Genomic DNA, 22,166 nt, shown 5'->3' with positions numbered 1-22,166 from the left:
AAGGTAAATCGTGGGAAGAGCGAGGCCATGTTCTTTGGGAACTGGGCTGACCGATCCTTTGTCCCCTTCACTGTCAGGGCTGACGGCCTGAAGGTGCTGGGGATATGGTTCGGAGGGACCGGGGCATGCGTTAGAAACTGGAAGGAGCGAGTGGCTATGGTGAAAAGGAAACTGGGCATGTGGGAGCGACGCTCCCTCTCCATTGCGGGTAAGAACCTGGTCATCAGGTGCGAGGTACTCTCGCTGTTGCTGTACGTGGCGCAGGTCTGGCCCATTCCAGACTCCTGCGCGACGGCGATCACTCGAGCCATCTTCCGCTTTATCTGGAGGTCGAAAATGGATCGTGTCCGCAGGGACGCGATCTACAAGCCTCTAGATAAAGGGGGAAAAAACGTGCCCAACATCGCCCTCATACTGATGGCCACCTTTGTGTGTGGCTGCATCAAGCGGTGCGTAGACCCTCAGTACGCAAACACCAAGTGTCACTATGTGCTGAGGTTCTACCTGTCCCCGGTGTTGCGAAGGATGGGTCTGGCCACGCTGCCGCGGAACGCTCCAAGTAGTTGGACCGTGCCGTACCACCTGTCCCTGGTGGAAAAATTTATGCAGAGAAACACCTTTGACCACAAGTCCATCAGGCAGTGGTCAGCACGTAACGTCCTAGAGGCCCTGAGGGATAAGGAGAGGGTGGACCCTGTGGGATGGTTCCCCGAGCAGACTGTCAAAGTCATTTGGCAGAATGCCTCATCGCCAGAACTTTCCAACAAGCACCAAGACGTAGCTTGGCTGGTGGTGAGAAAGGCCCTCCCCGTCAGATCCTTCCTACACGCCAGGAAGCTCACCCCCTCTGCACGTTGCCCTCGAGGTGGCTGTGGTGGGGAAGAGACCGTTGTCCACCTCCTTGTGGATTGTGCCTTTGCAAAGAAAGTCTGGAGAGAGATGCAGTGGTTGCTGTCGAGGTTCATCCCGAGCAGTTCTGTGACACAGGACTCTGTGCTCTACGGGCTGTTCCCAGGGACACACACCGAGACAAACATCGACTGCAGCTGGAGGATCATCAACTCGGTGAAAGAGGCGCTTTGGTCTTCCCGAAACTTGTTGGTCTTCCAGCACAAAGAGTTGTCCCCGACCGATTGTTGCGGACTGGCACAATCCAAAGTCCAGGACTACGTGCTGAGGGACGCACTAAAGCTTGGGGCAGCTGCCGCAAAGGCGCAATGGGGAAGGGTCGCTGTCTAAGACCTTTCTACCACAGCGCACCGAGAGACTGGGAACTGTTTAGAGCCCCTCGGGCTGTACAGATCAAAATGAAAGGCTGTAAATGATTGCAATATTGTTTGTACTGATGCACCTGGTGATACATTTTGTAAAAGTTTAACCTGGATTGTACCCTTGTAATGTTGTTTTTGAAATGGTTTGGAATGTGATTGAAGACATTTTATAAATAAAGTATATTTTTACAAAACAAAAAAAAAAAAATCTGTTCTTATCAGTTTAATATCTGATACGTCCCTTATCTGGGGACCATATATTAAATTGATTTTTGGAGCAGGGAGATGGAATAGGGGCTTGCTCCGTCCACTCCACGCATCGACCCGGTATTGCAGTATCTCTGGGAATGGTGCACCACCCCTTTCCAGGGGATTTTCAATGCTAAAAATAGTTTTCTTACAAACATCTGCTTTCTTTACTTTTCAACATGCACATCTTTCAAAACACAACTTTCTTTCTTTCTCACTCACCCGCACCATCTACACACAAAAAACACGCACGCTCACCCAACGCTCACAGACACCACTCTCATCTCACAAACACTCTACCTCACTCATACAAAAACATCTTTCACTTGCAAATACACCTCTCAAACACTCTCTCAGCTGCACCTTTCGCCTCACAACACTTTCAACCAGCTCTCTGCTGCCGCTCCCGCCCGCTGCTGCTGCTGCTGCTGATACAGCAACAGTCAAAACTCACACCTCAAAGCTCACACACTTTACACAGCTACTCGGAAACGTCTACATCCACGTTCACACAATCCTTACACTGCACAAGGAGCCCATTCCGCCCGTCGTGACTGCACCAGCTCTCCCAATGAACATTTCACTTCGTGCCATTCTCCTGCCTTCTCCACGTAACCCAGCACATGCTTTCTTTTCAAATAATCATCTCATTCCCTCTTCAATTGAACCTGCCTCCGCCACGCTATCAGGCGGTGCATTCCAGACCCTGACCACTCGCTGCTCCTATCACTTTTAATTCTTCTGCTAGTTACTTTAAACCTGTGCCCGCTCCTTCTCGATCCTTTCATCGGTGCAAGCAGTTTCTCCCTATCTACTCTCTCCAGATACCTCATGATTTTCAATACCTCTATCAAGTCTCCTCTCAGACTTCTTTTCCCCAAGGAATACAGTCCCAACTTCTCCAATCTTACTTCATAACTCAACTTCCTCGCCCCTGGAACCAAACTCGTAAACCTCTTCTGCACTCTCTCCAATGCCTTCACTACCCTCCTAAAATGCAAGTCAAAATGCAATCCATCAGAGTCAGCATGGCTTTATGAAGACTAAATCGTGTTTGACTAAATTGCTAGAGTTCTTTGAAGATGTGACAAGCAAAGTGGATAATGGCGATCCTGTAGATGTAGTATGTCTGGACTTCCAGAAGGCATTTGATAAGGTGCCGCACAAAAGATTAATACACAAGATAAGATCACACGCAGCTAAGGGTAATATATTTGCTTGGATAGAGCTTTGGCTAACCAACAGAAAGCAGAGAGTCAGGATAAATGGGTCTTTTGTGGATGGCAAGCTGTAACTAGTGGGGTGCCACAGGGTTCGGTCCTTGGGCCCCAACTATTTACTTGGATTCAGGAGTAGAAGGTACCATAGCTAAATTTGCAGATGACACCAAAATAGGTGGGAAAGTAAGTTGCAGTGAAGAAATGAGAAATTTACAAATGGATATGGACAGGTTAGGTGAATGGGCCAAAATTTGGCAGATGGAGTTTAACGTGGATAAGTGAGGTTATCCAGTTCAGCTCCTACAGGCAATGGTCATGGTGGTGGTCCCACGGGCCATCGATCTGGTCGGGCGGAAACGACTCTCGTTCCTCCGGCCTGGGTATTCTGCTGCGGGGAGGCAACTTCACCGTCTCCGAGGTCAAGGAGGTGGTGGGCGGGCGACTCCTCGTAGCAGACGTAATGTACAAGAACGCTCCACTCCGGTTAATTAACGTGTATGGCCCGTCACAAGGAGCTGAGCGGCTGGAGGTTTTTCAGCAGCTCCCACTGCTGCTGGCGACCTCCAGGCCGGTCATTCTGGGCGGGGACTTCAACTGCATCATCGATGCGGCTGGACGATCCGGCAGGGCCGGAAGCAGATTGGACGCTACGTCCAGATCCCTGATGGAAACAGTTAAGGATGCCAAGCTGCACGACGTCTTCAGCAACCCTGCAGACGGAGCGCAGCGTAGATACACCTGGTCGCGGCCAGACGGGTCCATTCGTTCCAGGATAGACTTCCTCTTTGTGTCCCGTGCATTCACAGTCAGATCCACCGAGGTCAAGCCGGTGTTCTTCTCTGACCACTGCATCCTACTGGCGGACTGCCACTTGGAGAAGGACCTGAGGGTGGGCAGGGGGGCATGGAAGCTATTCGTGCAACTGCTGACCCCAGAGAACATTGAGGAGCTCAAGAGGGCTTATGAAGGTTGGAGAACCATGAAACCCCTCTTTGAGTCCCTGACACACTGGTGGGAAGCGATCAAGGGAAACACCAAGAGGTTTTTCATCCTCAAAAGCATCCAGAAAGCTAGAAAGGAAGAGAGGGAAATGTCCCGACTCCAGAAAAACATGCAGAATCTGCTCCGGCTGCAGTCGGTGGGGGTCGATGTCAAGGAAGAACTCCAAGAGGTGAAGAGCCAGCAAGCCTCGCACTTTGCCTCCAAGAACATCTTCCGTTCCAGAGTCCGCTCCGTGGAGCAGGATGAGACGTGCTCACGTTTCTTCTTCCAAAAGGAACAGAGAGAGAGCTCTGTGTTCAGCAGCCTGAATGAAGAAGACAGATCAGTAAAGTCAGCGCAGTCCGACATTTTGAGGATCAGCAAATCCTTTTATGCCGGATTTTATGACGTGAAGCCGACGGACAGCACGGCCTCCCAGTCCTCCTTGTCCTCTATCACGGAGGTCTTAGGCGACAGTACACGGGAGAGGCTGGACAAACCGCGAACTCCTGACGAACTGACTTAGGCCCTTGAGTCCTTCGAGAAGAGTAAATCTCCCCAGAAGCGACGGCTTGCCGGCGGAGTTGTATTGGGCTCTGTGGGACTGGATGGGCCCAGACCTGCTAGGGGTGTACGAGAGTATGCTCCTGGCCGGCAGTATGTCAGAATCCATGAGGAAAGGCATCATCACCCTCATGTACAAGCACAAGGAAGAAAGGGAGGAAATTAGAAATTGGCGACCCATTTCACTGTTGAATGTGGACTATAAGATTCTGTCCAAGGTCATCGCCAATCGGGTCAAATCCGCTCTGGAATTGGTGATACACCCTGACCAGACCTGCACTGTGCCGGGCAGGAAGATCTCTGACAGCCTGGCGCTGCTCAGGGATACGATTGCCTATGTGCAGGACAGGGGTGTGGACACCTGCCTCATCAGCCTGGATTAGGAGAAAGCCTTTGACAGAATATCGCACACCTACATGGTGGATGTGCTCTCAAAATGGGGTTTGGGGAGGGAATTCGCAATTGGATCCAGTTGGATCCTACTCTACACTAACATCAGTAGCGCAGTCTCAATCAATGGGTGGGAATCAGATAGCTTTCCAATTAAATCTGGAGTCAGGCAGGGCTGTCCTCTCTCGCCTGTTCTTTGCTGAGTCCATCAGGAAGGATCCGGGCATTAGAGGAGTTACGATCCCAGGCAGTGGAGGCACTCAGATCAAAGCCTCCCTGTACATGGACGATGTCGCCGTCTTCTGTTCTGATCCGCTGTCGGTGTGCAGACTGATCCACATCTGCGACCAGTTCGAACTGGACTCGGGAGCCAAGGTAAATCGTGGGAAGAGCGAGGCCGTGTTCTTTGGGAACTGGGCTGACCGATCCTTTGTCCCCTTCACCGTCAGTGCTGACGGCCTGAAGGTGCTGGGGATATGGTTCAGAGGGACCGGGGTATGCGTTAGAAACTGGAAGGATCCAGTGTCTATGGTGAAAAGGAAACTGGGAATCTGGGAGCGACGCTTCCTCTCCGTTGCGGGTAAGAACCTGGTCATCAGGTGTGAGGCACTCTCGCTGTTGCTGTACATGGCGCAGGTCTGGCCCATTCCAGACTGCTGCGCGACGGCGATCACCCGAGCCATCTTCCGCTTTATCTGGAGGTCGAAAATGGATCGTGTCCGCAGGGACGCGCTGTATAAGCCTCTAGATAAAGGGGGAATAAACGTGCCCAACATCGCCCTCACACTGATGGCCACCTTTGTGTGCGGCTGTATCAAGCTGTGCGTAGACCCTCGGTACGCAAACACCAGGTGTCACTACGTGCTGAGGTTCTACCTGTCCCCGGTTTAGCGAAGGATGGGTGTGGCCACGCTGCCGCGGAACGCTCCAAGTAGTTGGACCGTGCCGTACCACCTGTCCCTGGTGGAAAACTTTATGCAGAAAAACACCTTTGACCCCAAGTCCATCAGGCAGTGGTCGGCACGTAACGTCCTATAGGCCCTGCGGGGAAAGGAGATGGTGGATCCTGTGCGATGTTTCCCCGAGCAGACTGTCAAAGTCGTTTGGCAGAATGCCTCGTCTCCAGAACTTTCCAACAAGCACCAAGACGTAGCTTGGCTGGTGGTGAGAAATGCCCTCCCCGTCAGATCCTTCCTGAAGTCTCACCCTCTCTGCATGTTGACCTCGAGGTGGCTGTCGTGGGGACGAGACCGTTGTTCACCTCTTTGTGGAATGTGCGTTTGCAAAGAAGGTCTGCAGAGAGTTGCCGTGGTTTTTGTCGCGGTTCATCCCAAGCAGTTCTGTGACACAGGTCTCTGTGCTCTACGTGTTGATCCCAGGGACAGGGACGCACATCGAGACAAGCAGGTGGAGGATCATCTACTCGGTGAAAGACGCTCTTTGGTCTGCCCGAAACTTGTTGGTCTTCCAGTGCAATGAGTTGTCCCCAGCAGAGTGTTGCAGACTGGCTGGCACATTCCAAGGCCGAGGACTACGTGCTGAGGGACGCACTAAAGCTTGGGGCAGCCGCCACAAATGCGCAGTGGGGAACGGTCGCTGTCTAAGACCTTTCAGCCATAGTGCACCGAGGGACTGGGAAAGGTATAGACCCCTCGGCCTGAAAGACTCACATTGAATGTATGCAGTGAATATTACATTTATCACAATTGTATTGAAGCACCTCAGAGTGCAACATGATCTATGTAGATAACTTGAATACTATTGCACTGTCTGACTGCCTGTAATGAGCATGTTGAAATGTCTGTAATGTTCATTGATCGTATTGAAGCGTCGCAGGGTGCGACATGATCTATTTGAAAAACTGGAATATGATTGCACTTTTTGCGATGGCCATTTTGAAATGTTTTGTAATGTTCTTTCAGATATTTTATGGATAAGGTATATTTTTCCACAAAAAAACGACAACAGTTACAAAGAAAACCAACAGCAGCAACAACAGCTCTTCTCCACAGTCTGAATTAGAATTTCAGAGTCAGAAAACAGAGCAAAAAAACACGCAGCGTCCTGAAATGACAAACCTGAAATGAAAGTGTACTTAGTGTATCAAGCCTTTAAACTGCATTGCTGAAAACTCCTTCCTGCCTGCTAGTGCAACAAGATGCTGCAAAGTATATTACACAGCGAATCAGGCCTTCAGTCGTCTTGACTTGTGCAGCTCCAGTGACTTCAGGCCTCCAAAAGCAGGCCAGTATTTGAAAGGGCTCCTCTTGACAAGTGTAAGACCCTGATCAAACTAAATATTTTAATTTTCTTAACCAGTGAGATTGAACGAACCGTGATGCATGTCCAAGACAAAATAGAATATAAAGCAATGTAAAGTAAATTAATAACAAATTGAGAAAGTAAATATGGAACACAAAATATTTTAAAACTAGGGCACAGGTTAAAAACATGATCCTAATTTCTGTTGAACTGAATGAGGCGAGTCATTACAGTGCGTGACCGATTTGTTTAAGTGTGCGGGCCCATTAAACTTTTTGCACAGCCGCGCAAATTTAAAGGGGCTTATGTGGCGGTGTGTCTGTGAGGAAACCTCTCCTCATATCTTGTATCCCACTGTGAAATCGTCTTCAGCTCCCAAATTGCACTCAGACAATGTGCTACATTTGCATATTGTGCAGGAGTCGGGGGAGGGGTCATGGGGCTGCCCCTTGTCTCTGTACTTGAAATGGCAGCCAGGCAGCAACTGTAGTGCTTCCTCAAATCCAACCTGAAGAAAAGGCAAGACATGTTGGGTGCTGAGAGGGAGAAGCATTGCCACTTTAGGTTCTACTTGGATTTTACTGAGGTAAAAGGTGATTGAAAAAGTCAAGCCTTTCTCCCCTAGCAGTTACCACTGAGGACAGAAATAATACCGAGCGCTGATCTATCACCGAGCACTGAGGCCGGCCAAGGGGAGGCATCTGAAAGCTGCAGAGAGAGCAAGAAGCCAGGATGGACGACTGAGAATACTGGCTGAGATAGACAGCAAAAACTGTGACACAAGCTCAGGTAAGCGTGGTGTTTTGCAGTTCAAGTTCATCACTTTGTGACAGTATAGGTATTTTTCACTTTCCTAGGATAAGGCTGTTCCCTTTCTAGAAGTTAGAAACAGCCGTGCAGATGTATTTTCTGCGCTCCTTTGCTTGCCTGCTGAATAGGACTGATGGGAGGGGAAAAGGTGATTAAAAGAGAGCCGACATCATTGCAGGCTGGCAGATGGTGTGCTGTGCTGTGCACGCAGGTGGTTTTGTTGTTTGGCTTGTGTGTGACTTCTGGTTGAAGCTGAAAGATTTCTAAAATTTTGAAGGAAATAATCTTCGAGAAGGGGAGAAACATTTTCAACATTTTAACAGGATCTAAGGCTGTTCGCTGTGTCGTACCTGTACTTATCCTTGCTGCCACCTGCCTTCTCACTGCTGATCATCATCTTGTGTTATTATAATGATATAATGCATTGGACTTATTTACTGTGACTTCATAACATGACACATTTCCCTTCTGGTGATGTCATGCTGACATCCCGTAAAGGAAATAGACCAACAGTCAGCCCAAAAGAAGGCCCAATGCCAAGCAAAGGAAGCCCATAAACGAGGATGCTAGACAGCTCGTACAAAAGAAAGCAGGGCATCAGGAAACAACTCAACAGCAGCTGACGTAGTACTCTCCAGGTTCAGTGCAGGAGAAGCACTGGAATCAGTAAAAAGTAATGCCCCTACATGTCTGAACATACAACTTAGGAGCAGGAGTAGGCCGCTGGGCCCCAAGAGCCTGCTCCACTACTCGGAAGATCATGGCTGATCCGATTGTAACCTCAACCCCACATTCCTGCCTACCAGCGATAACCTTCCAACCCCGCCTTGTTAATCTATCCAGCTCTGTCTTGAAAATATTCAAAGACTCTGTTTCCACCACCTTTCGAGGAAGAGAGTTCCAAGGACTCTCTACACTCTGGGAGAAACGCTGCTGACTTTGCCTTCCCTGTAGATGTGGAAGGACTTTAGCTGCATACCTGGTCAGCTGGCAAGCTCCACAGACCGATCGGCGCAGGCTTGGAGGGCCGAAGGGCCTGTTCCTGTGCTGTACTTTTTTTTCTTCTTTGTTCTTTGACTGCTCAAGCTGAAAGCAAAGACAAAAATACAGCAGGCCTCGATCGAAGAACTCCTCTGCGCTGTGAGCTAGTTGCTCACACGGAAACTCAGCTACAAAGACTCATGGATTGTCTCTCATGCCTGTCACGTGTTCTCCCTTGTGACTGAGTGTTTCTCGAAATTTTCCATTACCTGCCAGTTACACGACACATCTAGCGCAACCGTAGACAGCGACCTTTCTCCATTACGCCTTTGCCCCAAACTTTAGTGCGTCCCTCAGCACGTAGTCCTGGACCTTGGAATGTGCCAACTCTTTGCAATGGAAGACCAACAAGTTTCGGACAGCCAAAGAGTGTCTTTCACCGAGTGGATCCTCCGGCGGTAGTTGATGTTTGTCTCGGCGTGTGTCCCTGGGAACAGCCCCTGGAGCACAGAGTCCATACCTGTGTCACGGAACTGCTCGGGATGCACCTCGACAAGAACCACGGCCACTCTCTTCAGAGTTCTGGTGATGAGGCATTCTGCCAAATGACCCTGACGGTCTGTTCGGCGAACCGTCCGCCGGAATCCACCATCTCCTTTTCCCGCAGGGCCTCTAGGGTGATACGTGCTAACCACTGCCTGATGGACTTGCGGACAAAGGTGTTTCTCTGCATAAGTTTTTCCACACGGGGCAGGTGATACGGCACTTGGAGCGTTCCGCGGCAGGGTGGCCAGACCCATCCTTCGCAACACCAGGGACAGGTAGAACCTCAGCACGTAGTGACGCTTGGTGTTTGGGTCTACACACAGCTTGATACTGCCATACACAAAGGTGGCCATCAGGATGAGGGTGATGTTGGGCATGTTTTTTCCCCCTTCATCCAGAGTTTTTTTACATCATGTCCCTGCAAACAGGATCAACTTTTGACCTCCAGATAAAGCGGAAGATGGCTGGCGTGATCGCCACAGCGCAGGAGTGAGGAATGGGCCAGACCTGCGCCACGTACAGCAACACCTGTCCCTGGTGGAAAAATTTATGCAGAAAAACACCTTTGACCACAAGTCCATCAGGCAGTGGTCAGCACGTAACGTCCTAGAGGCCCTGAGGGAAAAGGAGAGGGTGGACCCTGTGGGATGGTTCCCCGAGCAGACTGTCAAAGTCATTTGGCAGAATGCCTCATCGCCAGAACTTTCCAACAAGCACCAAGACGTAGCTTGGCTGGTGGTGAGAAAGGCCCTCCCCGTCAGATCCTTCCTACACGCCAGGAAGCTCACCCCCTCTGCACGTTGCCCTCGAGGTGGCTGTGGTGGGGAAGAGACCGTTGTCCACCTCCTTGTGGATTGTGCCTTTGCAAAGAAAGTCTGGAGAGAGATGCAGTGGTTGCTGTCGAGGTTCATCCCGAGCAGTTCTGTGACACAGGACTCTGTGCTCTACGGGCTGTTCCCAGGGACACACACCGAGACAAACATCGACTGCAGCTGGAGGATCATCAACTCGGTGAAAGAGGCGCTTTGGTCTTCCCGAAACTTGTTGGTCTTCCAGCACAAAGAGTTGTCCCCGACCGATTGTTGCGGACTGGCACAATCCAAAGTCCAGGACTACGTGCTGAGGGACGCACTAAAGCTTGGGGCAGCTGCCGCAAAGGCGCAATGGGGAAGGGTCGCTGTCTAAGACCTTTCTACCACAGCGCACCGAGAGACTGGGAACTGTTTAGAGCCCCTCGGGCTGTACAGATCAAAATGAAAGGCTGTAAATGATTGTAATATTGTTTGTACTGATGCACCTGGTGATACATTTTGTAAAAGTTTAACCTGGATTGTACCCTTGTAATGTTGTTTTTGAAATGGTTTTGAATGTGATTGAAGATTTTTTATGAATAAAGTATATTTTTACAACAAAAAAAAAAATCTGTTCTCTGGCATCATCACCCTCATCTACAAGCACAAGGGGGAAAGGGAGGAAATTAGAAATTGGCGACCCATTTCACTGTTGAATGTGGACTATAAGATTCTGTCCAAGGTCATCGCCAACCGGGTCAAATCCGCTCTGGAATTGGTGATTCACCCTGACCAGACCTGCTCTGTGCCAGGCAGGAAGATCTCTGACAGCCTGGCGCTGCTCAGGGATACGATTGCCTATGTACAGGACAGGGGTGTGGATACCTGCCTCATCAGCTTGGATCAGGAGAAGGCCTTTGACAGAATATCGCACACCTACATGGGGGATGTGCTCTCCAAAATGGGCTTTGGGGAGGGAATTCGAAATTGGATCCAACTGCTCTACACTAACATCAGTAGCGCAGTCTCAATCAATGGGTGGGAAACAGATAGCTTTCCGATTAAATCTGGAGTCAGGCAGGGCTGTCCTCTCTCGCCTGTCCTTTTCGTGTGTTGCATAGAACCCTTTGCCGAGTCCATCAGGAAGGATCCGGGCATAAGAGGAGTGACGATCCCAGGCAGTGGAGGCACTCAGGTAAAAGCCTCCCTGTACATGGACGACGTCGCCGTCTTCTGCTCGGATCCGCTGTCGGTGCGCAGACTGATGCACGTCTGCGACCAGTTCGAACTGGCCTCGGGAGCCAAGGTAAATCGTGGGAAGAGCGAGGCCATGTTCTTTGGGAACTGGGCTGACCGATCCTTTGTCCCCTTCACTGTCAGGGCTGACGGCCTGAAGGTGCTGGGGATATGGTTCGGAGGGACCGGGGCATGCGTTAGAAACTGGAAGGAGCGAGTGGCTATGGTGAAGAGGAAACTGGGCATGTGGGATCGACGCTCCCTCTCCATTGCGGGTAAGAACCTGGTCATCAGGTGTGAGGTACTCTCACTGTTGCTGTACGTGGCGCAGGTCTGGCCCATTCCAGACTCCTGCGCGACGGCGATAACTCGAGCCATCTTCCGCTTTATCTGGAGGTCGAAAATGGATCGTGTCCGCAGGGACGCGATGTACAAGCCTCTAGATAAAGGGGGAAAAAACGTGCCCAACATCGCCCTCATACTGATGGCCACCTTTGTGTGCGGCTGCATCAAGCGGTGCGTAGACCCTCAGTACGCAAACACCAAGTGTCACTACGTGCTGAGGTTCTACCTGTCCCCGGTGTTGCGAAGGATGGGTCTGGCCACGCTGCCGCGGAACGCTCCAAGTAGTTGGACCGTGCCGTACCACCTGTCCCTGGTGGAAAAATTGATGCAGAAAAACACCTTTGACCACAAGTCCATCAGGCAGTGGTCAGCACATAACGTCCTAGAGGCCCTGAGGGATAAGGAGAGGGTGGACCCTGTGGGATGGTTCCCCGAGCAGACTGTCAAAGTCATTTGGCAGAATGCCTCATCGCCAGAACTTTCCAACAAGCACCAAGACGTAGCTTGGCTGGTGGTGAGAAAGGCCCTCCCCGTCAGATCCTTCCTACACGCCAGGAAGCTCACCCCCTCTGCACGTTGCCCTCGAGGTGGCTGTGGTGGGGAAGAGACCGTTGTCCACCTCCTTGTGGATTGTGCCTTTGCAAAGAAAGTCTGGAGAGAGATGCAGTGGTTGCTGTCGAGGTTCATCCCGAGCAGTTCTGTGACACAGGACTCTGTGCTCTACGGGCTGTTCCCAGGGACACACACCGAGACAAACATCGACTGCAGCTGGAGGATCATCAACTCGGTGAAAGAGGCGCTTTGGTCTGCCCGAAACTTGTTGGTCTTCCAGCACAAAGAGTTGTCCCCGACCGATTGTTGCGGACTGGCACAATCCAAAGTCCAGGACTACGTGCTGAGGGACGCACTAAAGCTTGGGGCAGCTGCCGCAAAGGCGCAATGGGGAAGGGTCGCTGTCTAAGACCTTTCTACCACAGCGCACCGAGAGACTGGGAACTGTTTAGAGCCCCTCGGGCTGTACAGATCAAAATGAAAGGCTGTAAATGATTGTAATATTGTTTGTACTGATGCACCTGCTGATACATTTTGTAAAAGTTTAACCTGGATTGTACCCTTGTAATGTTGTTTTTGAAATGGTTTGGAATGTGATTGAAGATATTTTATGAATAAAGTAATATTTTTACAAAAAAAAAAAAAAATCTGTTCTTATCAGTTTAATATCTGATACGTCCCTTATCTGGGGACCATATATTAAATTGATTTTTGGAGCAGGGAGATGGAATAGGGGCTTGCTCCGTCCACTCCACGCATCGACCCGGTATTGCAGTATCTCTGGGAACGGTGCACCCTCCCCTTTCCAGGGGATTTTCAATGCTAAAAATAGTTTTCTTACAAACATCTGCTTTCTTTACTTCTCAACATGTACATGTTCCAAAATCCAACTTTCTTTCTTTCTCTCTCTCTCTCTCTCTCTCTCTCACTCACTCACCCGCAGCAGCTACACACAAAAAACACGCACTCTCACCCAACACTCGCCGGCAGGGCCGGCAGCAGATTGGACGCTACGTCCAGATCCCTGATGTAAACAGTTAAGGATGCCAAGCTGCACGACGTCTTCAGCAACCCTGCAGACGGAGCGCAGCGTAGATACACCTGGTCGCGGCCAGACGGGTCCATTCGTTCCAGGATAGACTTCCTCTTTGTGTCCCGTGCATTCACAGTCAGATCCACCGAGGTCAAGCCGGTGTTCTTCTCTGACCACTGCCTCCTACTGGCGGACTGCCACTTGGAGAAGGACCTGAGGGTGGGCAGGGGGGCATGGAAGCTAAATGTGCAACTGCTGACCCCAGAGAACATTGAGGAGCTCAAGAGGGATTACAAAGGTTGGAGAACCGTGAAACCCCTCTTTGAGTCCCTGACACGCTGGTGGGAAGTGATCAAGGGAAGCATCAAGAGGTTTTTCATCCTCAAAGGCACCCAGAAAGCTAGAAAGGAACAGAGGGAAATGTCCCGACTCCAGAAAAAGATGCAGAATCTGCTCCGGCTGCAGTCGATGGGGGTCGATGTCAAGGAGGAGCTCCAAGAGGTGAAGGGCCAGCAAGCCTCGCACTTTGCCTCGGAGGCCTCCAAGATCATCTTCCGTTCCAGAGTCCGCTCCGTGGAGCAGGATGAGACGTGCTCACGTTTCTTCTTCCAAAAGGTACACAGAGAGCGCTCTGTGATCAGCAGCCTGAAGGAAGAAGACGGCTCAGTAAAGTCATCACGGTCCGACATTCTGAGGATCAGCAAATCCTTTTATGCCGGATTGTATGACGTGAAGCCCACGGACAGCACGGCCTCCCAGTCCTTCCTGTCCTCTATCACGGAGGTCTTAGACCACAGTACGCGGGAGAGCCTGGACAAACCGCTAACTCCTGAGGAACTGACTAAGGCCCTCGAGTCCTTCGAGAAGAGTAAAACCCCCGGAAGCGACGGCTTGCCGGCGGAGTTGTATTCGGCTCTGTGGGACTTGATCGGCCCAGCCCTGCTAGGAGTGTACGAGAGTATGCTCCTGGCCGGTAGTATGTCAGAATCCATGAGGAAAGGCATCATCACCCTCATTTACAAGCACAAGGGGGAAAGGGAGGAAATTAGAAATTGGCGACCCATTTCACTGTTGAATGTGGACTATAAGATTCTGTCCAAGGTCATCGCCAACCGGGTCAAATCCGCTCTGGAATTGGTGATTCACCCTGACCAGACCTGCTCTGTGCCAGGCAGGAAGATCTCTGACAGCCTGGCGCTGCTCAGGGATACGATTGCCTATGTACAGGACAGGGGTGTGGATACCTGCCTCATCAGCTTGGATCAGGAGAAGGCCTTTGACAGAATATCGCACACCTACATGGGGGATGTGCTCTCCAAAATGGGCTTTGGGGAGGGAATTCGAAATTGGATCCAACTGCTCTACACTAACATCAGTAGCGCAGTCTCAATCAACGGGTGGGAAACAGATAGCTTTCCGATTAAATCTGGAGTCAGGCAGGGCTGTCCTCTCTCGCCTGTCCTTTTCGTGTGTTGCATAGAACCCTTTGCCGAGTCCATCAGGAAGGATCAGGGCATAAGAGGAGTGACGATCCCAGGCAGTGGAGGCACTCAGGTAAAAGCCTCCCTGTACATGGACGACGTCGCCGTCTTCTGCTCGGATCCGCTGTCGGTGCGCAGACTGATGCACATCTGCGACCAGTTCGAACTGGCCTCGGGAGCCAAGGTAAATCGTGGGAAGAGCGAGGCCATGTTCTTTGGGAACTGGGCTGACCGATCCTTTGTCCCCTTCACTGTCAGGGCTGACGGCCTGAAGGTGCTGGGGATATGGTTCGGAGGGACCGGGGCATGCGTTAGAAACTGGAAGGAGCGAGTGGCTATGGTGAAGAGGAAACTGGGCATGTGGGATCGACGCTCCCTCTCCATTGCGGGTAAGAACCTGGTCATCAGGTGTGAGGTACTCTCGCTGTTGCTGTACGTGGCGCAGGTCTGGCCCATTCCAGACTCCTGCGCGACGGCGATCACTCGAGCCATCTTCCGCTTTATCTGGAGGTCGAAAATGGATCGTGTCCGCAGGGACGCGATGTACAAGCCTCTAGATAAAGGGGGAAAAAACGTGCCCAACATCGCCCTCATACTGATGGCCACCTTTGTGTGCGGCTGCATCAAGCGGTGCGTAGACCCTCAGTACGCAAACACCAAGTGTCACTACGTGCTGAGGTTCTACCTGTCCCCGGTGTTGCGAAGGATGGGTCTGGCCACGCTGCCGCGGAACGCTCCAAGTAGTTGGACCGTGCCGTACCACCTGTCCCTGGTGGAAAAATTGATGCAGAAAAACACCTTTGACCACAAGTCCATCAGGCAGTGGTCAGCACGTAACGTCCTAGAGGCCCTGAGGGATAAGGAGAGGGTGGACCCTGTGGGATGGTTCCCCGAGCAGACTGTCAAAGTCATTTGGCAGAATGCCTCATCGCCAGAACTTTCCAACAAGCACCAAGACGTAGCTTGGCTGGTGGTGAGAAAGGCCCTCCCCGTCAGATCCTTCCTACACGCCAGGAAGCTCACCCCCTCTGCACGTTGCCCTCGAGGTGGCTGTGGTGGGGAAGAGACCGTTGTCCACCTCCTTGTGGATTGTGCCTTTGCAAAGAAAGTCTGGAGAGAGATGCAGTGGTTGCTGTCGAGGTTCATCCCGAGCAGTTCTGTGACACAGGACTCTGTGCTCTACGGGCTGTTCCCAGGGACACACACCGAGACAAACATCGACTGCAGCTGGAGGATCATCAACTCGGTGAAAGAGGCGCTTTGGTCTGCCCGAAACTTGTTGGTCTTCCAGCACAAAGAGTTGTCCCCGACCGATTGTTGCGGACTGGCACAATCCAAAGTCCAGGACTACGTGCTGAGGGACGCACTAAAGCTTGGGGCAGCTGCCGCAAAGGCGCAATGGGGAAGGGTCGCTGTCTAAGACCTTTCTACCACAGCGCACCGAGAGACTGGGAACTGTTTAGAGCCCCTCGGGCTGTACAGATCAAAATGAAAGGCTGTAAATGATTGTAATATTGTTTGTACTGATGCACCTGCTGATACATTTTGTAAAAGTTTAACCTGGATTGTACCCTTGTAATGTTGTTTTTGAAATGGTTTGGAATGTGATTGAAGATATTTTATGAATAAAGTAATATTTTTACAAAAAAAAAAAAAATCTGTTCTTATCAGTTTAATATCTGATACGTCCCTTATCTGGGGACCATATATTAAATTGATTTTTGGAGCAGGGAGATGGAATAGGGGCTTGCTCCGTCCACTCCACGCATCGACCCGGTATTGCAGTATCTCTGGGAACGGTGCACCCTCCCCTTTCCAGGGGATTTTCAATGCTAAAAATAGTTTTCTTACAAACATCTGCTTTCTTTACTTCTCAACATGTACATGTTCCAAAATCCAACTTTCTTTCTTTCTCTCTCTCTCTCTCTCTCTCTCTCACTCACTCACCCGCAGCAGCTACACACAAAAAACACGCACTCTCACCCAACACTCGCCGGCAGGGCCGGCAGCAGATTGGACGCTACGTCCAGATCCCTGATGTAAACAGTTAAGGATGCCAAGCTGCACGACGTCTTCAGCAACCCTGCAGACGGAGCGCAGCGTAGATACACCTGGTCGCGGCCAGACGGGTCCATTCGTTCCAGGATAGACTTCCTCTTTGTGTCCCGTGCATTCACAGTCAGATCCACCGAGGTCAAGCCGGTGTTCTTCTCTGACCACTGCCTCCTACTGGCGGACTGCCACTTGGAGAAGGACCTGAGGGTGGGCAGGGGGGCATGGAAGCTAAATGTGCAACTGCTGACCCCAGAGAACATTGAGGAGCTCAAGAGGGATTACAAAGGTTGGAGAACCGTGAAACCCCTCTTTGAGTCCCTGACACACTGGTGGGAAGTGATCAAGGGAAGCATCAAGAGGTTTTTCATCCTCAAAGGCACCCAGAAAGCTAGAAAGGAACAGAGGGAAATGTCCCGACTCCAGAAAAAGATGCAGAATCTGCTCCGGCTGCAGTCGATGGGGGTCGATGTCAAGGAGGAGCTCCAAGAGGTGAAGGGCCAGCAAGCCTCGCACTTTGCCTCGGAGGCCTCCAAGATCATCTTCCGTTCCAGAGTCCGCTCCGTGGAGCAGGATGAGACGTGCTCACGTTTCTTCTTCCAAAAGGTACACAGAGAGCGCTCTGTGATCAGCAGCCTGAAGGAAGAAGACGGCTCAGTAAAGTCATCACGGTCCGACATTCTGAGGATCAGCAAATCCTTTTATGCCGGATTGTATGACGTGAAGCCCACGGACAGCACGGCCTCCCAGTCCTTCCTGTCCTCTATCACGGAGGTCTTAGACCACAGTACGCGGGAGAGCCTTGACAAACCGCTAACTCCTGATGAACTGACTAAGGCCCTCGAGTCCTTCGAGAAGAGTAAAACCCCCGGAAGCGACGGCTTGCCGGCGGAGTTGTATTCGGCTCTGTGGGACTTGATCGGCCCAGCCCTGCTAGGAGTGTACGAGAGTATGCTCCTGGCCGGTAGTATGTCAGAATCCATGAGGAAAGGCATCATCACCCTCATCTACAAGCACAAGGGGGAAAGGGAGGAAATTAGAAATTGGCGACCCATTTCACTGTTGAATGTGGACTATAAGATTCTGTCCAAGGTCATCGCCAACCGGGTCAAATCCGCTCTGGAATTGGTGATTCACCCTGACCAGACCTGCTCTGTGCCAGGCAGGAAGATCTCTGACAGCCTGGCGCTGCTCAGGGATACGATTGCCTATGTACAGGACAGGGGTGTGGATACCTGCCTCATCAGCTTGGATCAGGAGAAGGCCTTTGACAGAATATCGCACACCTACATGGGGGATGTGCTCTCCAAAATGGGCTTTGGGGAGGGAATTCGAAATTGGATCCAACTGCTCTACACTAACATCAGTAGCGCAGTCTCAATCAACGGGTGGGAAACAGATAGCTTTCCGATTAAATCTGGAGTCAGGCAGGGCTGTCCTCTCTCGCCTGTCCTTTTCGTGTGTTGCATAGAACCCTTTGCCGAGTCCATCAGGAAGGATCCGGGCATAAGAGGAGTGACGATCCCAGGCAGTGGAGGCACTCAGGTAAAAGCCTCCCTGTACATGGACGACGTCGCCGTCTTCTGCTCGGATCCGCTGTCGGTGCGCAGACTGATGCACATCTGCGACCAGTTCGAACTGGCCTCGGGAGCCAAGGTAAATCGTGGGAAGAGCGAGGCCATGTTCTTTGGGAACTGGGCTGACCGATCCTTTGTCCCCTTCACTGTCAGGGCTGACGGCCTGAAGGTGCTGGGGATATGGTTCGGAGGGACCGGGGCATGCGTTAGAAACTGGAAGGAGCGAGTGGCTATGGTGAAGAGGAAACTGGGCATGTGGGATCGACGCTCCCTCTCCATTGCGGGTAAGAACCTGGTCATCAGGTGTGAGGTACTCTCGCTGTTGCTGTACGTGGCGCAGGTCTGGCCCATTCCAGACTCCTGCGCGACGGCGATCACTCGAGCCATCTTCCGCTTTATCTGGAGGTCGAAAATGGATCGTGTCCGCAGGGACGCGATGTACAAGCCTCTAGATAAAGGGGGAAAAAACGTGCCCAACATCGCCCTCATACTGATGGCCACCTTTGTGTGCGGCTGCATCAAGCGGTGCGTAGACCCTCAGTACGCAAACACCAAGTGTCACTACGTGCTGAGGTTCTACCTGTCCCCGGTGTTGCGAAGGATGGGTCTGGCCACGCTGCCGCGGAACGCTCCAAGTAGTTGGACCGTGCCGTACCACCTGTCCCTGGTGGAAAAATTGATGCAGAAAAACACCTTTGACCACAAGTCCATCAGGCAGTGGTCAGCACGTAACGTCCTAGAGGCCCTGAGGGATAAGGAGAGGGTGGACCCTGTGGGATGGTTCCCCGAGCAGACTGTCAAAGTCATTTGGCAGAATGCCTCATCGCCAGAACTTTCCAACAAGCGCCAAGACGTAGCTTGGCTGGTGGTGAGAAAGGCCCTCCCCGTCAGATCCTTCCTACACGCCAGGAAGCTCACCCCCTCTGCACGTTGCCCTCGAGGTGGCTGTGGTGGGGAAGAGACCGTTGTCCACCTCCTTGTGGATTGTGCCTTTGCAAAGAAAGTCTGGAGAGAGATGCAGTGGTTGCTGTCGAGGTTCATCCCGAGCAGTTCTGTGACACAGGACTCTGTGCTCTACGGGCTGTTCCCAGGGACACACACCGAGACAAACATCGACTGCAGCTGGAGGATCATCAACTCGGTGAAAGAGGCGCTTTGGTCTGCCCGAAACTTGTTGGTCTTCCAGCACAAAGAGTTGTCCCCGACCGATTGTTGCGGACTGGCACAATCCAAAGTCCAGGACTACGTGCTGAGGGACGCACTAAAGCTTGGGGCAGCTGCCGCAAAGGCGCAATGGGGAAGGGTCGCTGTCTAAGACCTTTCTACCACAGCGCACCGAGAGACTGGGAACTGTTTAGAGCCCCTCGGGCTGTACAGATCAAAATGAAAGGCTGTAAATGATTGTAATATTGTTTGTACTGATGCACCTGCTGATACATTTTGTAAAAGTTTAACCTGGATTGTACCCTTGTAATGTTGTTTTTGAAATGGTTTGGAATGTGATTGAAGATATTTTATGAATAAAGTAATATTTTTACAAAAAAAAAAAAAATCTGTTCTTATCAGTTTAATATCTGATACGTCCCTTATCTGGGGACCATATATTAAATTGATTTTTGGAGCAGGGAGATGGAATAGGGGCTTGCTCCGTCCACTCCACGCATCGACCCGGTATTGCAGTATCTCTGGGAACGGTGCACCCTCCCCTTTCCAGGGGATTTTCAATGCTAAAAATAGTTTTCTTACAAACATCTGCTTTCTTTACTTCTCAACATGTACATGTTCCAAAATCCAACTTTCTTTCTTTCTCTCTCTCTCTCTCTCTCTCTCTCACTCACTCACCCGCAGCAGCTACACACAAAAAACACGCACTCTCACCCAACACTCGCCGGCAGGGCCGGCAGCAGATTGGACGCTACGTCCAGATCCCTGATGTAAACAGTTAAGGATGCCAAGCTGCACGACGTCTTCAGCAACCCTGCAGACGGAGCGCAGCGTAGATACACCTGGTCGCGGCCAGACGGGTCCATTCGTTCCAGGATAGACTTCCTCTTTGTGTCCCGTGCATTCACAGTCAGATCCACCGAGGTCAAGCCGGTGTTCTTCTCTGACCACTGCCTCCTACTGGCGGACTGCCACTTGGAGAAGGACCTGAGGGTGGGCAGGGGGGCATGGAAGCTAAATGTGCAACTGCTGACCCCAGAGAACATTGAGGAGCTCAAGAGGGATTACAAAGGTTGGAGAACCGTGAAACCCCTCTTTGAGTCCCTGACACACTGGTGGGAAGTGATCAAGGGAAGCATCAAGAGGTTTTTCATCCTCAAAGGCACCCAGAAAGCTAGAAAGGAACAGAGGGAAATGTCCCGACTCCAGAAAAAGATGCAGAATCTGCTCCGGCTGCAGTCGATGGGGGTCGATGTCAAGGAGGAGCTCCAAGAGGTGAAGGGCCAGCAAGCCTCGCACTTTGCCTCGGAGGCCTCCAAGATCATCTTCCGTTCCAGAGTCCGCTCCGTGGAGCAGGATGAGACGTGCTCACGTTTCTTCTTCCAAAAGGTACACAGAGAGCGCTCTGTGATCAGCAGCCTGAAGGAAGAAGACGGCTCAGTAAAGTCATCACGGTCCGACATTCTGAGGATCAGCAAATCCTTTTATGCCGGATTGTATGACGTGAAGCCCACGGACAGCACGGCCTCCCAGTCCTTCCTGTCCTCTATCACGGAGGTCTTAGACCACAGTACGCGGGAGAGCCTTGACAAACCGCTAACTCCTGAGGAACTGACTAAGGCCCTCGAGTCCTTCGAGAAGAGTAAAACCCCCGGAAGCGACGGCTTGCCGGCGGAGTTGTATTCGGCTCTGTGGGACTTGATCGGCCCAGCCCTGCTAGGAGTGTACGAGAGTATGCTCCTGGCCGGTAGTATGTCAGAATCCATGAGGAAAGGCATCATCACCCTCATCTACAAGCACAAGGGGGAAAGGGAGGAAATTAGAAATTGGCGACCCATTTCACTGTTGAATGTGGACTATAAGATTCTGTCCAAGGTCATCGCCAACCGGGTCAAATCCGCTCTGGAATTGGTGATTCACCCTGACCAGACCTGCTCTGTGCCAGGCAGGAAGATCTCTGACAGCCTGGCGCTGCTCAGGGATACGATTGCCTATGTACAGGACAGGGGTGTGGATACCTGCCTCATCAGCTTGGATCAGGAGAAGGCCTTTGACAGAATATCGCACACCTACATGGGGGATGTGCTCTCCAAAATGGGCTTTGGGGAGGGAATTCGAAATTGGATCCAACTGCTCTACACTAACATCAGTAGCGCAGTCTCAATCAACGGGTGGGAAACAGATAGCTTTCCGATTAAATCTGGAGTCAGGCAGGGCTGTCCTCTCTCGCCTGTCCTTTTCGTGTGTTGCATAGAACCCTTTGCCGAGTCCATCAGGAAGGATCCGGGCATAAGAGGAGTGACGATCCCAGGCAGTGGAGGCACTCAGGTAAAAGCCTCCCTGTACATGGACGACGTCGCCGTCTTCTGCTCGGATCCGCTGTCGGTGCGCAGACTGATGCACATCTGCGACCAGTTCGAACTGGCCTCGGGAGCCAAGGTAAATCGTGGGAAGAGCGAGGCCATGTTCTTTGGGAACTGGGCTGACCGATCCTTTGTCCCCTTCACTGTCAGGGCTGACGGCCTGAAGGTGCTGGGGATATGGTTCGGAGGGACCGGGGCATGCGTTAGAAACTGGAAGGAGCGAGTGGCTATGGTGAAGAGGAAACTGGGCATGTGGGATCGACGCTCCCTCTCCATTGCGGGTAAGAACCTGGTCATC

General features: G+C 51.6%; 4 pseudogenes; all 4 read left to right on the top strand.

Annotated features, from left to right (window-relative positions):
• The first annotated feature begins 1,451 nt into the window (after nucleotides 1-1,451).
• On the top strand, nucleotides 1,452-1,632 carry LOC144674172 (U2 spliceosomal RNA; annotated as a pseudogene).
• Nucleotides 1,633-12,820: 11,188 nt separating this feature from the next.
• Nucleotides 12,821-12,998, top strand: LOC144674169 (U2 spliceosomal RNA; annotated as a pseudogene).
• A 3,347-nt stretch (nucleotides 12,999-16,345) lies between these two features.
• On the top strand, nucleotides 16,346-16,522 carry LOC144674177 (U2 spliceosomal RNA; annotated as a pseudogene).
• A 3,347-nt stretch (nucleotides 16,523-19,869) lies between these two features.
• LOC144674176 (U2 spliceosomal RNA) lies at nucleotides 19,870-20,046 on the top strand (annotated as a pseudogene).
• The last annotated feature ends 2,120 nt before the right edge of the window (nucleotides 20,047-22,166 follow it).

The sequence above is a fragment of the Cetorhinus maximus genome, unplaced genomic scaffold (genome assembly GCF_964194155.1).
Source record: "Cetorhinus maximus unplaced genomic scaffold, sCetMax3.hap1.1 HAP1_SCAFFOLD_578, whole genome shotgun sequence".
Classification (NCBI taxonomy): domain Eukaryota; kingdom Metazoa; phylum Chordata; class Chondrichthyes; order Lamniformes; family Cetorhinidae; genus Cetorhinus; species Cetorhinus maximus.
Note: the sequence above shows the minus strand (reverse complement) of the source record. Positions and strands in the feature narration are given on the sequence as shown.